General features: G+C 35.4%; 2 long non-coding RNA genes across 3 annotated transcripts in view; one reads left to right on the forward strand and one right to left on the reverse strand.

Moving 5' to 3' along the window:
• The window catches only part of LOC147656867 (uncharacterized), a 139,029-nt gene that overhangs the window by 80,598 nt on the left and 35,296 nt on the right, over positions 1–23,135 (reverse strand). The window contains exon 1 of one of the 2 annotated variants that reach the window (XR_015293591.1): positions 7,997–8,201. The exons of the other annotated variant lie outside the window; for it this stretch is intronic. This is a non-coding gene — a long non-coding RNA (uncharacterized LOC147656867). Of the gene's footprint in view, positions 1–7,996; positions 8,202–23,135 lie in introns of those variants that run through there. 2 annotated transcript variants of the gene reach the window in all.
• LOC147656868 (uncharacterized) lies at positions 83–21,578 on the forward strand. Its single transcript, XR_015293594.1, has 3 exons — positions 83–479; positions 20,379–20,847; positions 21,115–21,578. It is a non-coding gene; the product is annotated as an uncharacterized LOC147656868 (long non-coding RNA).

Raw genomic sequence — 23,135 nt, forward strand, 5'->3', positions numbered from 1 at the left:
TTTCAACATCACAACGCGATTTTTCTTCAGGGAGAACGATTTCGTTTGAAGAAGAAACAACGATCGATTTGGAGCATGGCCGCTCTTTGACGTTTTCCACGCGCGTTTGACGAGCCTGTTCGAGATATCGAGACTTTGGTTAACCGATCTTGCGCACGCGCGGATCACGCGCAAAACTCGCTTCGAGATCGAGTTACAGTATTTATTCGTCATAAGCTCTCAGCTAGGAACCAGCTACGAGTATACTATAGCTACTTATTAGGAATAAGAAATTCTAACCAACAAACGAGGACCGTAGAGAAGGTAGCTATCGAAGGACGAGGAGGCATTGAGAGTTTAAGTATTTATAAAGAAATTAATCCTCATGTGCACTTTCGATGTGAAATTAGTCGTTTCATTAAATAGAAGAGAGATTCGTCCCTATTAGTGAAAATAATTCTCGAACATTCGCGAAAAGAATTCGAACATGCAACGAACGAGTGAGTATCGTATTTCTAATTGTGTATCCATGTTAAATGTAAATGGTAAAAGAAAAATTGATCAACTTTTTTTTTTTGGTCTGATTTCGTCTATGAGTTCTGTTGTTTCAAACAGAGTTCATTCGAAAAAGATTAAAAAATAAAACTTGCTAGTAATATTATCGAAGTGAATCCTAACCTTAACGAAACGTAGGTTGATTAGCGCATTTACATATATTTACTGTTGTTCGTAATAATTTTTGAAATTATATTGTTAATACTTGTTTCTTTTCTCATATTTTTTTTATTTTCTTATATATTTGATATTTTAAATATATAGAAAGATATAAAAATTTAAGACAATAATCTTTTATTCTGTAATTAATATATATAATAAATTTTTATATCTTTGATAGAAGCTTGAGATTCATTTTGATTAATATATTTGCATTCAGTTGTAATAAATTTGAAGATATCACATTGCTTGCGATAAAATTTATCATTATGCATCAATATTAAATTTATATGATATTTTTTTGAATTTTGAACAAATTATTTAAAATTATCTTTTGAAAAAAACCATTGTACATATATATTTGTCAATATTATTATTATTTTGATATAAAAGTAATCACATAAAAATAACCGAAACGTGTGTATCTTCTATAATAATTTTCATAGAGATAAATTTAAATTACTCAATTTATCCAATTTCAACGCAAATAATTGCCATGACGTAACGTATTTTTTTATGCCACGCTTATTTTTTCTACTTGGTAAAACTGAAAAATAGTCGGAATTATCCGATGATAATTTTGCAGCAATTTTTATCGTATTCCAACCGTGCAATCTAAATTTTTGCATTCCCATTAAAAAATACGAATTATCAATTTACGTTGTAATCAAAATTATACCTTATAAGAATTTATTTTAAAGATGAAAATAAATATTATAACGAAGACAATTAAGATATTAAAATTCGATTTTTTTTTACCTTATCTTCAAGAATTTACCGCGTTACGTGTATTTTGATACAAATAGATTAAATCAGGTTTCCCTTTTATTCTTCATCGGACGTCTAATACTATCAAATATATTTATTCGCCCAATTTAAGATCGTCAAGCGTGATTCTATCCAGATTCGAATCTTTCAGACGAAATGAACGAATGAGATGTCGAAACAGATCGAAAAAAATCTAATTGCTCGTATATACGTTCGATTTATTTTCATCCTTTTATCATCGATCATCGATACGCAATGAAATATCCGATGAAACAGATCCTTATCCAATTTTACGTATTTACACATAATTTCAAGATCGATATAACATCACGATGAGGCTATATAAATGATAAGGTTAAATATAGATTTAAATATGCATGTGGAATATTTTTTGTACCACCTTGAAAAATTACAGGGGCTACTGGGCACACAGGTTTTAAATTAGTCCCATCTATTAAACTAATTAGTAATCTCACCAATGTGTTATGGCATAACGAGCTTGTTTAACTCCCAGCCTATAATTAAAAACCTTAATGACTGTTGATACGATAATTTGTGTTCCTTTTATTATTTTACTTCTTTGTCAATTAAAATAAACCAATTTTTATTTAAATTTAAATAAAAAAAAAATTCGGTATGGACTTTTTTTTTTTCTTCTAAAATTCCGTGTCTCAGAGTTAAACACAATTAAACAGATATCACTAATCCAAGTTGATTGGACTTATCGTTAGTATCTATCTCTTTCTCTCTCACAAAGAAAAAAGAAAATAATATCCATGACGCGTGTGTGAACGATTTCCACGATTCTTCTTGCGATTAAAAATCATTGATCGCGCGATAAAACAAAAACTTTCCGTTCGAAAGATCCGAGGCAATCCGATGCCCGGCTGAAATTCCATAAAACGTGGCAAGGACGATCGTTTCGAGGAGATTCCGAGAAACCGGTAACTCTCATTGGCAGAAGAAGGAAGTACTTATTTGGCGGGAGCACGGTCACGTAAGGGCACGTGATAAATTTTCTCTCGTTAATGCGTGGACGTCGATGGATCGGCCGGGAAGAAAGATTTTGCCCGGGAAAGGTGAGCTCGGTTGGAAAATGGAAAGTTGGGAATTACGGTTAGATTCGTTCCTCCCGGCTTTTCTCGACTCGGTCGCGGTCGAGGAGGAGGAGGAAGAAGAAAAAGAAGAAGAAACGAGACACAGAAGGCGCAGCCAACGATAGTTAACGAAGATCATTACCTTAGGCCGCTACTTTCCATTTAATCGCCTCGAATAGAACTACACACGTGCACCGATACCGTGCACGACCATTCGCTCGAATCACGTATCCGATTCTTACCGGCTCGCTAATTTATCACGTGTGCCTCGCTTTGGAAACGGACGTGAACGTGGTCGTGGATGAGGAATCGACGAGGACGCTGCGATTTTTTGATTGGAATCGTAAGAATCCAAATTGTTGCTCGTTAAGTTATCCGTATGCAGGCTGATTTTACGGATCTCGATTAACATTACCTCTCTTTCTCTTTTTTTCTTTGCTTCAATTTTTATAAAACAACGTATATACGTTTATATTCGCCTCTAATTAGATACTCTTTTCAGAATTTAACTTGTCGAGATCATTCTTTATCGGATGATTTTACTTATTATATATATTTTTATAGAAGCGAAGCATTGTATATTCCAAACACACGATACGAGATACATCCGCGAACAAAATAATCGGTCTTAAACGAGCGTAAGATAAGGTGTCGTTTGCGAACGACAGAGATGGATAGATTGCGCTTGCGCATTCGCGTCAATCGCTTGTGCGCATCTGCGGGTGCCGTGCACAGGGAAAGTTATCTATATGTATATATATATATGCGTGTACACACGAACGTCGTTAATTTCACCGAATGACGACGCGATACCTTCGTCGCGAATAATCTTCTTAAATCGTGCGTACAAAGTAACCGACATACGCAAATTTCAATTTACACGGTCATCGCATTTAATGGCATCTCGATTCGAAATTTGCCAAGATTCTTTTTTTAATTTAGACGATAACCGTCCAATTTTCTCACTTTATCCATTCCGCCCAAATGTTTGAAAAATATGATTCGAGATACGTGTAACTCTTCTTCCACTTTCGATTTATCTTTGTTCAATGTGGATTTCGATCTCATTTTTAAAACCAACTGAAAGTTTTTTCCTCTTATCGAAAGCTAATATTTCGATACGTTTCACCTGCAGAAATAATATTCTAAATTGGTTCGCTTTTCAAAAAACAGTTAAACTAATACAAAGAAGAACTTATTAATAATACTATGCAAAGAACTTACGTATAAGAGGACAAGCTTAAAATATGCTAAACAAAATATAAGTTAAGTTTACAAATCGCATTTGATCGTCATTTATTCCAAAATTGGCAATTTCATGTGGTACAATGTAATATATTAATAATCCCCAAGGTAAGCAAAAAATATAGTACGAAGAGATCACGTGATCGTCGAATTCTTCGTCTCTCCATTCTCCCTTTTACCCATGTCACGCTCGTTTCTCAAAACCGTGGAGACTTCGACCGAGAAACTGCTCGAAGGGAAAAAATTTCACCTCGTCGGTCGGTTTGGTCCGGTAACACATGCAGTTAAATGCGGACGGCCTCGCTAGAATCGATTGTCATTTCACGTCGGTTTTGTAATTACACTGTCAGCGCGCATGCGAAATTGAGTTCGCGGCCAGGCTTTCCTCGATCGAATCGGGCTCGAAAGTAGCCCGAACCGGCAACCGATTTTCGTCGATCCCCTCGAGACTCGACGGTCGAGCAGCTACATTAACGATCCTGTCGGATAGCGTTGACGAGCTCGGTGGACAAGATCGTAAAACACTGTGCACTCTGCGGAGAATCGTACGTCTCTCCTTTAATTTTTTCTCAATTACAGGTGCTGCGTAGCATTTATTAATATCGCTATTATTATTTTTTCCCCGCGAGAGAGATCGTTCGATGATGGATTTTTTTAACAAGAATAATAGAAACTGTAGATTGTTTACGTTTGAGCAAAGATAAAAATATGCAAAGAATTAATTAAAAATTTCATCCCGAGGGTATCTTAAGTTTGAAATTACGTTAAGAATTGTTGAACACCGGACTCTCCTGATAAATACGCGTTTTATTAATTATTTTATCTCAACAACATTGAATCGTTATAACGTATATCAATTTAATTCAAAAAAAAAAAAAAATCATAGAAACTTTGAATATTATCTTCCACTTATGTACGAATTACAATTAATCTGATCTCAACGTTGTTTAATTCGATTCTTGTCGAAAAGAAATTTGTGCTCGAAATATTTCCATCACGGAATTTAAACGAACCTGTCGATCGTCGTCGTGGTTGCCGCTTCGATTTTTGATGAATTTTCACTCGCGATGTAACCGGCCAAACCGATCTCTCGATCGTCATTTACGCGTTGGCCATCTTTGTGACGCGTCGCGTTAGCGAGAACGGACAAGTTGAATTTTCTTCGTTCCATTGCTCCGCTCGTAGCGTGCCTCGCTCGGTCGAGATTTGCATAATCGATCGGACAACGGCGTCGCGGTCTTCAAGTTGAAAAGGCGCGAGAAGAGGATATTTACGAGAGTTTAACGTGTAAGGATGCTCGAAGATGGAAGAAAGATGAATATTCATTAAGTTTTTTTAAGCTCTAGTTTCGTATTCGATTGTGTTCTATTTCGTTTTGCATCTCGCGATTGTGCTCGATGTATTTTTATCAAATTCTCTGAAAGACGAACCATGTTTGGAATAATAAATCCTTTTCGAATTTTCACAAAGACTAATAAAAAATATAAGAAATAAAATTTGTTTCTTGACTTTTGTCGAGTGAATATTATTATTGGCAATGATACAATTTTGTTTTATTGAAAAAAGTGTAATCATTTGGCAAATTATCTAATCTGCATCGATAATAAGTCTTCTTCGAATTTTCACAAAGGCCAATAAAAAATATACAAAGAAATAAAATTTATTTCTTGATTTTTATCTAATAAATATTATTATTATTAACGATTCGATGCAATTCTGTTTCATTGAATCGATGATAAGCCCTTTTCAAATTTGCACAAAGGCCAATAAAAAATATACAAAGAAATAAAATTTATTTCTTGATTTTTATCTAATAAATATTATTATTATTAACGATGCAATTCTGTTTCATTGAATCGATGATAAGTCCTTTTCAAATTTGCACAAAGGCCAATAAAAAATATACAAGTAAATAAAATTTGTTTCTTGACTTTTGTCGAGTAAGTATTATTATTGATTCTCAATGATACAATTCCGATTTTCATTTGGCAAATTATCACTTCATTTCCCTCCGCGTAAATGAAAATTACGACGATTCGTTAATTGAGAACGTTTAATCTCCCCTTAACGTACTCACCGATAAAGAAAGAAAAACGCGTTGTCGTTGACACGTTATTCCGTCCGCAATCGAAATATTTATTTTCCAAACACTCGCTTGTTAAATATCGAAAAGTCGTAAAGAAAATAAAATAAATGGGCAGGCGTTAAAGAGGCCGAATCGCGTGTCTGAAATTTGATTGGCAATATCATTTTTCACTCTTCTTGCCTCGAAGAAACAACAACTTTCCTCCGGAGCGGAGCTTGGAAATTACGGCAAGCACGACGGGCGGAATGTCGATTCGCCGAGTGAAATCAGTTACACTTGGCCAGTTACTATATCTTCGATATCATCGATAAAGATTACTCGCAATTGCCAAATTGTATTGATGATTATTATTATTATTGCCAAGGATATATCTGATTCCGTTCGAGAAAGGAATTAAGGTACGAGAGGAAGGTAGAAAACGGGGTAAACAGGGATATAAATTGCAAAGAATCGAATAACGAATGTTGTTGCTGTAACGAAGGTGGATATTAAAAAGATGGCGTGGATTACGAGGCACGAAATTATGGCGAGACCCGTTTAAGAGAGAAGAAAAGGGAAGAAGGAGATATATGTAAAGAATGTTCAAATATGTTTGAAATAATTTATACTCTTATCGAGGTTTTTAATCGTATCAAAGTATTATATTATCTTATGAAACCTTTTCTTCAAGTTTCTCCTTTAAACGAACGACATTGAACTGTAGCGATACGAAACATCGTGTTTAACAATTAATTAATCTCGTAATGTAATTATCTCGAGAGAAAAAAAAATTTCAATTTCCATTAATTTCCATGTGGAATATACATACATACACATATATATATATATATTTGCCCTCCTTAAAAAACGAATTATAATTAAATCCACTTACGCTTAAACAAAAGCGTAATTAAATTCTGTTCAAACTTTCTCAAACTATCCAAAAGATAAATTTTCTCGATCTTATCTCTTTTCTATTTCGTTATCTCAACAATCGTACAACTCGCTGTGTGTGTACAAGTACAAATAACATTAGTCAATTTACCGTTTCTTCTCCTCTTGCAACAGGGAACAAATTGCGTGCATTAAAACGCGCGTATCGCGAACATCGACGCGGGCGAGGAGGGGAGTTACTTAATAAAATTAAATTTACATACCCGTGGCACGCTTGCACGCTTGGAACCCGTTCGAACCACGGATAATTTTCAATCGAGAGATTTTAATCTACGCACGGCGGTACAGTGACGAATATTACGCGATATTTGAGACGAATGTTCTCGCTACGACTCGTTAAATTCTCGTCACCGTTCGTTACATGTATATTTGTCAACAAGTCGAGTTGCCGTCCGGACACGACTATATTTATCCTCGCGACGAGGACGACGAGTTAACAACAGAGGGAGCGAGTAGGGATAAAGACGGATGAAGAAAAGATGTAAACAATGGCTTTTTCTTTCTTTCTTTCTTTCTCGAAGAAGGTACATCCATATATATATATATGTATATCGAAAAATTCTATTTAAAAAAGTAGAGATGACCGCTATCACAATATATACGATAATTTTTTCATATTACTGTATAAATAACGGCAATATGGACGTAGTTAGTGCCTGCATATAAGAAAAATATATATATATACATGGGTGCTCAACGTATACCATGCTTTCACACTTCATCATCATCCTCGAGACGACGTAAAATCTCCATCTCGTCGGTTCGAGCACATTTCAACCGTGTATCCTGTCAAATCGAACGAAAGTCTTCTCGCGAACCTTTGTCACGCATTTCTCCTCTCCGATTCTGAAATTCCCGATTTACGGATCTCTGTCATCATAAATATCAGATGCAAGAGATAAAAGGAGGATAGGATCTTCTCGTTATTCGCGAGCAAAGGGATTAGCTTCACCCTAATTCCCTTCAGAAAAGTCTATCTCCATAGGAAATTTTAATATTCGTGGAGAATACTTGAAACCGCACATTCGCGATTCACCTTTCCTCAATATGTTATTAATGAATTATATTATGCGATATGAAATTATTATAATATGCACAGAGGGAAAATTTAAGAGTTTTTCTTTTTTACTTCTCTTTCTCCTCTTTTTGCCAACCAATAACGAGAATTACTAACCTGATTCGTCGAAAAATTCTTTGAGAATCATCAGGATGATTGGAAATTAATATTGTGAACATCTTCAGATCCTTGTTTTACCGATTTTATTTCGGTTTTCGCCAGCCAATAAATAAGAATACGCCGTGCGAGGCTAACCCGATTCCTCGAGAAAAATATCCTCAAAATCCTCTCTTTAAATCTCTCTCACACTTTTAATACAGGATAAAGCGGTAACCCTGGGCGTACCCCGTGGCTCGGTTTCGCAACTCGACGAGTGTTAAAGCGGACCTACTGGACCGGTGGCCAACCGTGAATGGCCAAGCACACGCACACGCGCACGCGCACGCATCCAGCGTCTCTTTCTCGCGCTCCCACCTTTCACGACTCTCCTCGTCTCGCCACGTCCTGTTTTTCGTCCTGGTCGGCTTGCCTTATCGGCGACCGCCTCTCTCTCTCTTTCTCGTCCTCCTTGCACGCGCGATAAAACGAAGGTTTTACTCGATCCAAGGCCACTCCTCGGTCTAAATTATAATTAAACTTATCTCTGTAGGTGTACAGGAGACGACGACGACGAAGGAGGAGGATTATTAAGGGAAGAAAAGGTTTCCTCGAGATTCGCCCACGCGTTTATGGTGTTTCTCGTCCACCATTTTTCCAGAGAGTTGACGGTATTCGAGAGAGGATTTACGCATTTCTCAAACGAGCGGCGAGTTTTTTTTACAATCGTAAATATTTCGCGTGTATCTCGCTTCGTCTCGTTCGTTGGATTTGAATGACAAGGGGGAGGGTAAGTTTTTATATATATATGTAAGTGGATTTGTCGCGTTGAGATGTAAATGTACGGATATTGCAAGACGCGTGGAATGTATTTTGAATGTCGTAATTAATGAATTTTCCCCTTACCTCTCTAAACGTTTTTTAGCCGATCAATTGAATAATTTTTTTTCTTTTAAAGCGTTTTAGCTTACTTATACATATATATACAATGTATATACATGGCGTAAATTAAACGCGAATTAAAATCTCACGTTCGATGTATCTAAATCGAGCAACGATCGAAATTAAGCGATCGATGTATGCAACTTTTTTTCCCTACTCGAGTGAGATTGTTACGTTAACGATCCTAATTGCTATTTAAGGTATATAGACGTTACTTGTCTTTTTTCTAACATATTCATCGGAAAAATTGGATCCGCCAAACATATTTTATCAATCTCTTATTGTCAATTTCTACTCTAGAAAGAGAGAGAGAGAGAGAGAGAAAAAGATCGTTGCATCGATTAATTTCTCGGAATTCCCCTGAAAGGGGAGGGGAAAAAAATAAATAAACATCGTCCCAACGTTCCCAACATTCGTTTCCTTTCCCCTTAACAACGATCGTTGGGAAAGAAAGAAATATCCGTGATCACAAAAATACGTACGAGGGGAAAAATTCCTTCCATCCATCCATCCATCCATCCCGCTCTTAAAAATGCCCGCTGATCAATCGTGCCGCGCTTCGAAAGTCCACCTGTGCACGATTTATCGCCGGTCACCGTACAGTGCCGTGTGCGCACGCGTTATTGCCAGCCAGGCCTGCTTATGGTAACCCAGTTCGTGGGCATTTCTGAAATGTCACACCGCCGCGGCCGTAAGTTAATGACAGTGGTTGTGGTGGCGCGCGTCGCTGTTTCTCGTGGCGCTGCCAGTCAGGCGAGGAAAGGAGACGGCGCGAGGGGTGAGTGGAGGAGAGAGAGAGAGACAGTGACACGTGTCCCGTCGTTGGTAGATCGAAGGGTAAGGAAGAAAGAAAGAAAAAGGCGGCCGGTAATCGATGCCGTTTCATTGTGGTTAATTAATTTTTCATTCCGACGGTGTACACAAGTCGGAATGAACACCGTAAATCACCGTTTATCGCATTCCTCCGCGATTTTCGTGGATTTTCGTGGAGAAAGATTGACGCCGTTGCACCGCGGCCAATCAATTTTTCATTTCAGACGGCGAACAAAAGTCGATTCGTCGTAAATCATCGTTTATCGCATTTTCTCCTGGCCACGTTCTCCACGCCGTCCACGCGTATGTGGATTTTCGTGGAAGAGGAGGGAAGAGAAGGATTAGACGAACGATTGATTCATCCGAGTGATCTCGATCGACGACGTCTACGATTTTAATTTTTATGGAGGAAAGAGGGAGGGAGAGCGATCGACGTTGCGACCAATTAAATTTTCCGTTTCGATGACTGGAATTGACTTGGAATTTTCGTTGATTTTCGATGAAGGGAAAAGGAAGCGATCGACGTTGCGGTTGATTAATTTTTAATTTCGACCCGTTATCGCATTTCTCCGCGCGTTTTCGACGATTTTCGTGGAACAGAAAAGAGAGAGATCGATGCCATGGCCGATTAATTTTTCATTTCGACGGCCACAAATCACTGTTTACCGCATTCCTCCGCGTAATCTCGACGTCATCTACGATTTTCGTTAATTTTTATGGAGGAAAGAGGAGAAAGAGGGAGGGAAGCGATTGTGGCTAATTGATTTTTAATTTCGACCGCCGGGAAATCGGGGTCGTAAATCATGGTTTATCGCATTCCTCCGCGCGTCTACGTCCAATTTTCGTGGATTTTCGTGGAAGAGAAAGATCGGACATGCTGCGTGTCAATTAACTTTCCATTTCGATGGCCGCTGTTCCTCCTCGACGCCATCTACGATTTCCCTTAATTTTCACGGAGGAAAGAGCGTTCGACATTGCGGTCGATTAATTTTTAATTTCCACGGTCGACTCGTAAATCATCCACGATCTTTATGGATGACGAAAGAGTAGAAAAACTGCGATAATCGATAATCTGTTGCATCGCGGTCAATTAATTTTCCCTCGTCCACGATTTTCGTAGATAAAGAAAAAAAATGCGGCCATCCTTGCAATAAAAAGCTGTTGCATCGCGATTAATTAATTTTTCGATACCGGCAAATCATAAATATTTTTCCTCGTCGTCCACGATTTTCGTAGATAAAGGAAAAAAAATGCGGCCATCCTTGCAATAAAAAGCTGTTGCATCGCGATTAATTAATTTTTCGATAGCCGACAAATCATAAATATTTTTCCTCGTCGTCCACGATTTTCGTAGATAAAGGGAAAAAAATGCGGCCATCTTTGCAATAAAAAGCTGTTGCGATTAATTTTTCGGCCAACGAGTCGATCCGTTTTATCCTTGCATTCCTCCGCAAGGTCTTGAGAATCCGATCGACGATTTTCGTGGATTTTTTTGCGCGTATCTCGATCTCGTAATTCGTGGCTAGCCAGCCACGTTCGGCCGAGTTCGGCGCGCACAAGAATACTTGCGAGTTCTCTTCGAGTTGCGCGTTTTTCACTCGCAATTCGGCGTGCAAGAAGCGGCCTCGAACCGGTGCCTCCTCGCTCGATTCGATAATTCGATTCAATTAAGTCATTTTCTCATTTCGATCGAAACTTTTTTCCTCACGAGAGGAGAGGGGGGATTAATCGAATTAATTTACGAATACGAAAGCGACACGGTTCTTTACTTTTTTTTCTCGAAAAGGGTTAAGTCTTTATTTTTTTTTTTATTCTCAAGATTGGTTTCGACAGCATTATTCAATTTATACCAACGCGAATAACAAAGTTGCGAATACAACGTTTGTTGTATCGTTTACGAGGCATTAAAAAGAAAAAAAAACACTTTCCCTTTATATCATCGTTTTCAAATTTAAATAAAGATGCGAACAACATTCTTTCGCGCCGAAATCTGTTATTAGCGACGATTCAATCTTGGGAAAATTGATTCGAAAAAAAAAAGAAATAAAAAGTGTTCCGTTAAATGACGGATTTTCCCCACGCGCGTTTATATTTGTATTTAATGTGTAAAAATATTGACTCGACTGGACGAAACATTGCGAAACACGTCGAAATAACAAAAAAAAAAGAGAAAAAGAGGATAAAGAAGAGATCTCCTTTAACGATCTATGATTAAGCGGTCAGACTGTGTGTAATCGCTGTTCACGGCAGCTTTATGGCATAAAGGAAATTCGATTGGAAGAAGGGAAAGCGCGACATCGTTTCGAAAAAAAAAAAAAAGAAGAAAGAAAGAGAGAGAGAGAGAGAGAGAAAAAGGAGCGAGAAATAATAATAATCTAACGACTCCTATTATCTTGCTATCTCTTTATCTTTTAGGAAATAGAAGGAGCAATCTTACTTAAATTGTTTGAACTTTTACGTTTTGTAAAATAATATCGATGAGAAATGTAATAACAGTGTGTTTTTCGAATGCTGCCCGAATGATCGACTCGTACCACTTTCGAAATGAAAGAGCAGCATACCCTTCCCACTTGATTCGTATAAACACATCGTGTAATCGTATAAATTTTCAATTCCGACAAGCAAAAAAAAAAAAAAAAAAAAAAGGAAGGGAAATTCCGTTTCAACGCGGGGAGAAAATGCTCTCATAAATCGTTGAAACTCGTTTGAAAATTATCGGCGCGTAGCCTAGCACGATTCGTGGCTGGCCTTTTCTGCTCAATTAATTAAATAACTGGAAACGAGAAGGCAAAAATCGGAACGTTCTGAACGGCGAAAAAGAATTCGGTATTTCCGCGTTCGAACGGAAAATCATAATTCTCACCTACAAGCGTTCGTCGAAATCAGCCGATAAATTCCTGTCCTGTGAAAACCGGAAACCACGAGAATGCCGATCGATTCGAGGCAAATTGCAATTTTTTTATTTCCTTCGTCTTCCCTTTTTCTCGACGAATTTCGAACATTTGGCGCGCGAGATATAAACACGCGAATGCAAGGAATTTTTGACGGATAAATGATCTTTTCTTTTTCTTCGTTCGATCATTGGATGGCGCAACAAAGGGTGAATGGCAATGACGCGGCGCGTTAAGCGGCATTTTTTTTCCTTTTTTTTCTTTTTTCTTTTTTTTTTTACGATCGATAAAACTGGTTCTCGCGTTGCACGTTCAATGCAACGTTTGATCTTTCACGCCTCACAATGTTTCATCGGCCGGTCGTTGACCGCCATCATTTCTATGCCATACAATAGATAAATATTTCGTGTAGGCGCGTTTCGATTCCTTCTGGAATCGACGAGATTGAATTTTTTTTTCCCCCCTCTCTTTCGTTCGAACGAACAAAAACGAATACTTTTTCTTCCTTTCTTTCTTTTTTCTAGCTCGACGATCGTGAATCGTTATCGCGGAATTTATGACGAATCTTTGAAGCCAAAAATTCTTTTTCCAATCATTTTCATTTTAATTTTCGAAAGCGAGCGATCGAAAAGAAAAATATTTCTATTTGTAGATACATCCTTTCGCTCTGAATTCGATGAAATTGAATTCTTTTCCCCCCCTTCTTTTCGTTCGAACGAACAAAAACGAATACTTTTTCTTCCTTTCTTTCTTTTTTCTTCCTTTCTTTAGCTCGATGATCGTGAATCGTTATCACGGAATTTAAGACGGAATTTTTGAAGCCAAAAACTGATCAACAAATTTATCGAAATATATATAAATATCATTGTTTTTCGAATATTAATTTTCGAAAGGGAGTTATCGAAAAGAAAAATATTTCTATTTGTAGGCACATCCTTTGCTCTGAATTCGATGAAATTGAATTCTTTTTTTCCCCCCTTCTTTTCGTTCGAACGAACAAAACCGAGTACTTTTCCTTCCTTTCTTCCTTTCTCGATTTAACTTCGACCGAGCAATCGAGAAGAAAAGTTTATTTCTCAAAATATCATCATTCGACGATTCAAATAAATTAAAACGTAGATAGTTATTTAAATTTCGCCATAAAATATTTCACGGGAGACGAGAAAGAATAATTCCTCCTTTCTTCCTTTCTCGATTTAACTTCGACCGAGCAATCGAGAAGAAAAGTTTACTTCTCAAAATATCATCATTCGACGATTCAAATAAATTAAAACGTAGATCAATTATTTAAATTTCAAGATATTTCACGATGAGTGATGGAAAAGAGTAGTTGAAAACTACTGAGATGAAAGGAGAAAAAAAGTACATATAAGTCAACAAATGTGTGTGATGAAACACGAGTTATACGAGTTGAGAGTTGAAAGAGAAGAAGAGAGAGGATTGCTCGAAAGAGACGTTTCACCCGAAAACGAGCTTAATCTCGAAGGAAAGGTTGTGAACGCGAAGCGACAGGTTGACAAGGGCGGAACAGGGGGAAATGCATAATTCAACTCGGCTTCATAACGCTTTCGTAATTACTTCCCTCCAATATTTATTCATCGGCCCCCATCGTGCTTCGTCTCTCGTGCAATTTATTTCAAAACCGCCGAACCGTTTCCTCCTTTTTCCTCTTTCTCTTCCAAATCGGGAAGCTTGCGAGGGATTAATGTATTCGAGGCGCGTCTTCGTTCGCACCTTCTTTTTCTCCACGGTTAAGTGCAACATCGCTGTCTCAACGAAAATATTCCATTTCGCGCTTCCTCGTTCGTTCCATACTCTTTTCGTCTTATTGGTTACTCGTTATTCGTGGAGAAAAGTGTTGCAAGTATTGTATAAAATTTTCGAGAGAGTAGAAGGATCTCTTTCGATATAATTCATAATATAGGCTTTGTTCGTCGAAACAAATTATTTCTGCCAAGTAAAATCGAAACATTGGAACACGACGGAAATTTCCTTCCTCTTCGATATTTTTTACTTCGATATTTTTGGGAAACGATGTCGCAAGCCTGATTTCACATTTGATCCTTATTATTTGGAAACGCGCGAAATTCGATTCTCCTCTCCTCGTGGATCGTTTAAAACTTGCGAAAGTTTGTTTCGCGGGTCACGCGATCCCAGTCACTTCATGGTAATTAGGAGCGATCCTGCTTTTCGATCCTGCCGGCCCGATTGTCGATCTCGCCGTTTATGCGAAGAGGAAACGTGGCTTCGATGCGTGCTCGAAATTCTCGTCTTCCTTTCGACGTGCACCGGCAGCTTCGAGTTGGAATTGGAAAAAGACGGGGTTAACGTGATTTTTCATTAATAATTTTGATAGTGAAATGGATGTATGAAATTTTTCTTTTATGTAAAATTAAGGTTAAGGTGTTTGTAATATTATTGTTACAGGGTATAAAGTTCCCTGAAATTTTATATATAATTATTTTATTATTGAAGCAGTGTTGCTATTCTGTAATTGGCATCCTATCTTCGATATCTTCGGTTGTTCTGACACGTATAACCAAAATACATCCATTCAGCTAAATCCGTACATCTCTTATTTATTGGTCACCACTGCATAACCAACCAACAATTATTTTATTATTTTAAAGCTTGGGATCTCGTGTATTGCTTGAAATTCAAGGATTGAATAAAAACCGGATTGGAAATGTGGTGTTAATATTTTCTTATTTTGCTAAAATAGTGTAATATTAATTTCGAAGTTTGAAATCAGTCGCGTGTTCCTTGGATTCGAAGGATTAGAGAATGCAAGTAAAAATAATGTTAATATAGAAAATTCTTTTGAAATTTATTAAAGTAATTTGTTGAAATTTTGTAATATTAATTTTAAAGTTCGAAATCGGTGTTCCTTGGAGAATTAGAAAAAGATTAGGACGTTAATGCGTTAATGTAGAAAATTTGTAAATTTGTAAATTCGTGTTAATAATTTTTTTTAATTGTGTTAATAATAATGAGAGTTGAAGAATTGGAAAAATTCAAATAATATTAACAGGAAATTTTTTCTAATCGTAAAAATATCGATTTCAAAATCAATCACGTGTCCCTTGGATTTGGAGAAAAATTAGAAAAATTGGAAGTAGCGTTAAAAAAGAATTTGTTAAAAGAATTCATGAAAAGTAGCACAGAGAAATTGAAAATTGATATTATAAATAATTAAATTTCTCACGAATTTTTAATCTCACGATAACAAAGTCGATGATGTTTTAACACTCGTTCCAAGACTTAAATTCCTGAAATGGAAGGAAGAGAATTCTCGTTCATCGAAGCGAAACGTCACTCAAAGTCCTTCCTTAACATTTTGAATTTCTCTTTACAACTTATTTAAGAAAAAAATTATCCCCTCGAATTTTTCCCTTTCACTCTCCCTCTTTAATGAATTTTAAAAAATAATTTTAATTGAAAAAATTAATTTGACAAGCTAATGTTATTTAATTTAACTAATCTTCCTAATACAATTTTATTATATTCGTCCAAGAAAATATTGAAAAGGAACAGAATTGTTGCATAATTTGAAAAGAGAAGCGACGCAAATTGCGCAATTGCATCACGAAATTTTGAAATTTTGCCGCCAAGCATTGTCCGTCGAGGCGTTGATCAATTCGAAGGTTATAAAAAAAAAAAAAAAATAAAATAAAAGATACAATCGCCAGATTCATCAATCTTAATTCGAATCGAAAGAGCGGATTTCAATTTAAACGGGTAACTCTTCGAGTGTTTTACTCGGGAGTTTATGGGTTATCGCGAGTGTGTTGCTTGAAATTATATTACCAAGCTTCCATTACCGTACACCTATTCCCCATTCCTTCGTTCCCCTGTTATTACATCATTTTTCATCCCATCTAACCGTATCAATTACGCACGAGTTAAACACGAGTGGATTTGAACATGAATTTACGATTTATCTTGTGCAGAAGAAAAAAAAGAAAGAAAGAAAGAAAGAAATTCCATACGTTACAAGGCGAAATCTCTTTCTTCTCGATTTAATCTGGATTAAATCGCTTTCCTATTTCCAACTCCTATTTCCATCTTTCGAGAAATTTATGTATATCGTTTTATCTGCATAATTTAAAACGATGAGAAAGAAAAGGCTGTGTTGTAAAAAAAAAAAAAAAAAACTTGAAAATTCGATCGTAACTTTTCATCGATCGATAATGGAAAATTTATTGGAAAATGAGAGAAATTTAATAGGGGTGTAAATCTTTCTTCGAGATTTTTAGAAGAAACCGTCTTCCCTCCCCGACATCCATTCATATCTACGTTATTTTAATCTCCCGTAACAAACTCCGAACAAAGTTATTCCCTTGCATTAATCATCGACTCAAGTTTAATCCGCTCCCCTCGATCCTTCGTCCAGTTTAAGGCACCAGTCCGCAACTCCTCGCCTTCCCTGAACAATCGTTAAGTGCCGTTTCTTCGTTCCTTGATTCCAGGATTTAGTCAAGATAAAATTATGTGTTATAAAGGCGAAAATTTCACCTTTTAAATAGAAAAGAAAAATTTGAACGTCGATCGGAGAGAAAGAAGAAACAACAGTTCGAAAATTTCACTTCTTCGATATACAAACATAATCTGTTATCGAGGAGTAAATAGGGAATTAATTTAAACTTCGATCGGAGAGAAAGAAAGAAACAACAGTTCGAAAATTTCACTTCTTCGATATATAAATATAACGTATTATATTTGAAGATTAAATAGAAAATTAAACGTCGAGAGAAAGAAAGAAACAACAGTTCGAAAATTTCACTTCTATTATCGAAGTATAAATTAAGTTAAAGGTCGATCAGAGAGAAAGAAAGAAACAACAGTTCGAAAATTTCACTTCTATTATCGTAGTATAAATTAAATTAAAGGTCGATCAGAGAGAAAGAAACAACAATTCGAAAATTTCACTTCTTCGATATACAAACATAATCTGTTATCGAGGAGTAAATAGAGAATTAATTTAAACTTGGATCGGAGAGAAAGAAAGAAACAACAGTTCGAAAATTTCACTTCTATTATCGAAGTATAAATTAAGTTAAAGGTCGATCAGAGAGAAAGAAAGAAACAACAGTTCGAAAATTTCACTTCTATTATCGAAGTATAAATTAAGTTAAAGGTCGATCAGAGAGAAAGAAAGAAACAACAGTTCGAAAATTTCACTTCTATTATCGAAGTATAAATTAAGTTAAAGGTCGATCAAAGAGAAAGAAAAAAATAATTCTCTCTTTTATAGCTACACGAGAAAATTTCATTTCTTTGATACGTAAATGTCAATATATTGTCAAGTATTAAAAGAGAAAAAACAGTTCGAAAATTTCACTTCATTAATACATAAACATAATCTGTTATCGAGGAATAAATAGAAAATTAACGTAAACTTCGATCAGAGAGAAAGGAAAACACAAGAGTTCGAAAATTTCACTTCTTCGATTCATAAACTTGATGCATTATCGAAGATTAAATAGAAAATTAGCTTGACCGTCGATCAGAGAGAAAGAAAGAAACAACAATTCGAAAATTTCACTTCTATTATCGAAGTATAAATTAAGTTAAAGGTCGATCATAGAGAAAGAAAGAAACAACAGTTCGAAAATTTCACTTCTATTATCGAAGTATAAATTAAGTTAAAGGTCGATCAGAGAGAAAGAAAGAAACAACAGTTCGAAAATTTCACTTCTTTAATACATAAACACAATCCATTATCGAGTATCAAATAGAAATTTCAAGTATTATCAATTATTACTATCAAGTAATTAAATAGAAAATGCAACTTAAACTTCGATCAAAGAGGAAGAAAAAAATATTCTTTCTACCAATTTCTAATTATCCTACAAATTATCTTACGCCTCTTACGTTTCAATCTCTCCAACTATTCATACAAATGGATGATCGAGCAGATTGGGTCTCTGTCGAAACCAGACGGTCGGGATCGCGGAGAAAATTTCGAATCTTTCAGAAACAGTTGGCGAAGAATAAATACGTCTATCCATCCGGCGTGGAGCCGTTATTGTCGGTGGCAGGGAAAGGAAAAGTGGTATTACGATACCCCTCCCCCGATTCGTTGAAGAGTGGCCATTTTTCCTCTCTTTAATCATCGACCATTATCGTTGCACCACCACCCGCCTCGAATAATAAATTCCTTTCAGAGGGGATTCGCGTAATCTTAAATAACATTATTTGAGCGATCGATATGGGAGGAATGTCACGCTCTCACGATCCTCTTTCGTTCGAAAATTCTCTTAATTGTTCGATCCGTGGAAGATATTGGTCGAAATATAATACAGCTGCGTTTACACGCATTCTATTCGAGGATGGAAGGGATATTGTTCCGTGGAGACGAAATTATGCCGAGTTTGCTCCCTCGAGGCTGCTCCTCGAGGAGGATATGCAAGAAGAACGCGATATTTCGTAGCGTGGCCTCGTTAAACCGGTCTCAGCTTCTGTTAGAAGCCGATTCGAATAAAGGCATGCACGCTCTCGTCCCATGAATTTATTATATTGCGTCGATAAATTTTTTTTTTTTCTTTTCTCTACAAGTTCAGGCATAATCTTAAGGCATTTTCAACAAGGTATTTTAACAAAAAGTTTCGAGACTTCGTGAAGTAACGCTAAAATATAGATAATACTTCTGTGCGTGGTTAATAGTTGAAAAAATTCAATTCGATCGACTCGGTTATATCGATCGTTGCGTATAAACCAACGCCTTCTTGAAAAGAAATTTTTCCTTCTTTCCTGTCTTTCCATAGATACGATAACGTAGACACGTTTTAAATAATAATAACTTGAAATAAATGAAAGTGAAAAGTGTTATTAACAGGAACAGTAACAAGGTTTTGCCAAGGTTTTTCCCATTTTTAAAATGTATAAAAATAAATATTACTTCACTCGTTACGGTATGAAGTTTTTATTCGTTATTTTATGCAGATGTCGTGGTGTGAAGATTAATTTTTTATTAAAAAGTTTTCAGCGTCTAATTAAAAATACCAAAATCGATGAATTATGTGTGGATCCGTTATGAATCCATTTATGGATACTTTGGCGGTCATTCTTCTTCGCGGTAAAATAGCAGTTGGGATATTTTAACAGGGAATTGAAACATCGGTGAAAAAAAAAGAAAAATAGTATACGTAATTTTAATTCGTAATAAATTATCAGTTATCCATAAATTATAAGGATAGAAAATGTGAAAATTGTTAAATCGGTTGCTTTCGAAAAATCACTTTTGATTTCCATCCGGCAAAGAAATCGATCTTGACAGTTGGTTTTACATTCTGTGACTAGACGAGAGTTATTATTCTTAACAGATGGACAGATTGAGTTATTATAACGCTTTGACTAAATTCAACGAACGTGGAGAAAAATTTTCAATAATTTCTCTAATTTAATTCTAAATTTTTCTTAATTCGTTCTTCATACGTATACTTGTTGTTGTTTATTCCATTTTTGGATCAGTTTTTTTTACAGTAGTTTTAAATGTTTATTTTTCCATTTTTTATTAAGATTTATTTATATACTTTCACGTATTCGTTTATATATAGATTTTATTTATTTATAAATTTATTTATCTGTTGATTTAATAATTTATTTTTATTATTATTCAGAGCTGGCAATAATTAGCATCTAGTCTAATCGATCGATTCCAATTGATATTGGAAAATTATATCGTGAAAGGATTCTGTTAGAAGAATTCGTTTTTCGAAATAATGTTAAAAACTACATTAATTTCTTTGTTCCAGATTCTTCTAATTTACATTTACATTTCTCACGCTGGGTCGATTCGATTTTGATCATTTTTTCAATATTCTTCAAATTTCGAATATTTATAATTCGCCTCAACTAAGAACTATACGCAATCTAGATTTCGAATCAGTGATAATTAAATTCATTCAGAATTCGCAATTATTTTGAAATATTAATTTTCTTGAAACGAACGCTTGATGAAAGAAAAAGGATGGATAAAAGTATCGAAAGAGTTATACTTTGCTTTCAGAATATTTTTTGTAATCGCGAGTTGTGTTTGCTTTCGCTGTTTTTTTTAATCCTTCGATGGATTGGACAAATTAGACCCAGCCAACTGTTTGTTCATCGATTATAACTTAAACGGTCGCGGTCTTTTTTTCTTTAAATATTTGTCTCGAGCACATATTAGAGTGGATGCTTCTTCTCTCAAGAGGATGAGACGGTCATCCATCACTTCCAATGAAGGTAATTACCTTTCATTAATTTTATTTAAATTCTCATCTCAACGTTGTGGAAACGTTAAGATTTCTTTTAAGCTCTTCGAGCTTCGTTCGAAACCTTCACACGATTTTCAATAATTTTCGTTATTATTGGAATACAATTTCAATTTTTATTATTTATCGAATCGGTTTAATAGAGTTTCGTTCTTTTTCTTTCTCTTATAATTTCAAATCTTTCGAACAATTGTGGATTGTGATTCGAATTATGCCGTTCCATTTTTTATTGTTACAGATGTTTTACGCTCTCTGCATCCTCCTACACGATGATGGCCTTAATGAACTTCGCGTCTAACGATGAGTCGCGTGTTTTTCTTTTTTTTTTTCTTCGCTCGATCACAAGATTTTTTGCATTCTAAATTAATCAAGTCGATTTTCTAATTTTCTTGTTTTTGTCTCCTTTCAGCTTTTCAGACGGATGGCCACCTCCTCGTAAAGCGAAATCTGGTAATTGCTTTTCAAATTGTTTCGTTTAAAAGAAAGAAATTTTTTTCTGAAATTTAGAAATATAAGATACACCTCGATCAATTCCACCAACAGACTAGATATTAATAGAATCTGGACAAGGATGTTCTTGGTAACTCTCTTTTAATATTTCAATTTTTAAGGAAAAGTCAAAAATTGTCAATCAACCTTTTAAATAAGACGAGAATATTAATTATATTATTCTAGATATTGATTAAAAATAAAATTCCTTTACTCTATTCTCCCTTTCGTCTCTATCCTTATTCCAATCGTTTCGTCTTTATCCTTACGATTATTTTTTCGTCGCTTATCTCGCTATTGGCTATCACGCGTCGTGCAACGATGGCTCTACTTCCGGCTCTGATCGATTGGTATTAACTCTTCGAATTAAAAGTACGATGCAAAACTTGTAAAAAAAGATAAAATAAAAAAGATGAAAAAAAGGAAGGAATGATGTAATAAATGTGATTGAATCGGGCATCGTCTTCTGGATACATGAATTTAGAATAAATATAGATAAGGAAAATAAATGATGGGTGAGAAAAGAAGAGAGATAGGATAAAAAGTTATGCAATTATTTGAGTGCCGAAACAAGGAAAACAAATAGTAAAAAAAAAAAAAAAAAAAGGAGAGAGAGTAGAGATAATTTAAAACTTAATAGTCAGCGCCATCTCTCGAGTATCGTGAATGTATCTTCAAAGACGGACTTAGAATTAAAGATAAGTATTATTTCTTGAATATTTTATTATATTTTTGCAGAAATATCTTTGGCACTCGATAGATGGCGGTAGCGATCAAGTCTTGCTCCATCTCTATCTTTTCTCTTACTTGCTTTCCTTGTCTATATTTGTGTTTTTTCGGTGCCACTCTAGAGATGGCGCTGATTACACGATTTTTATTCTATCTCTGTCCTTTTCCCTCTTAATTTCTCTTTCTTTGTCTGTACTTGATTCGCAAAGTCAACATTAAAAGATTTAATATTTTTCGAGAACGAAAAAGAAGGAAAAAATGCATCGAGTTTATTAAGTCTATTCCGTATTTTGTTTCCGATTTTGTTAAATAATTCGTTTCTCATTTTAATTTACAGACAGTATTACCGACTCGACTATTATCAGTAAAGAGAACACGGATCGTTTGCTAGCGCTACTTTTCGAATCTTCCAATTAATTTGCGAAACTGCTATCGGTAAAAGGAATATCTGCAATTTTGCAAACTTCGCAATACCTCTTGCACGCTCATTCTTGCCTGATAATTGTATTCTTACAGTGGTGGCCGCGAGATTCTTTGCTTTCTGTTTTTCTTATATGGATGCGCAGAATCCTATATTTACCAATGCAAAGAGGTTGCAAATTCACTCGCTATCGTACCAGTCGAACAGCGAGCGAACTTATATATATAAAATTTTACTTTTTCATTGTAGAACAACGGATTAACTTTATCATTCGTATATTTTGTTTGCAAAAATATTGATTTAAATATTTTCGAATTAAATAAACGATATCTTTCATCTCTTAATGTATTCATTAATAAAAACCTAAATCATTTCTTCCATATCACATTCCGCTTGATATTTTCGGGTTAAAAATCTCTTTGATTTTATAAAAGATACAATCGTAAGTGATATTAAATAACCGGTTATATACGATCAATTTTAACTTATTATTCCAAGCTGAAATCAATCTTTACGTATAAAATACTCGAATTCTATCGTTCGATGGAATTTATTTCTCATCGAAAGATACGATGCTTTACAATTTCCATCGTTCTTTCAATACGTATACGTATTTTCAT

This window comes from Apis florea, unplaced genomic scaffold (assembly GCF_048593485.1).
Source record: "Apis florea isolate Af1SG1 unplaced genomic scaffold, ASM4859348v1 contig_3496_pilon, whole genome shotgun sequence".
NCBI classification, from domain to species: domain Eukaryota; kingdom Metazoa; phylum Arthropoda; class Insecta; order Hymenoptera; family Apidae; genus Apis; species Apis florea.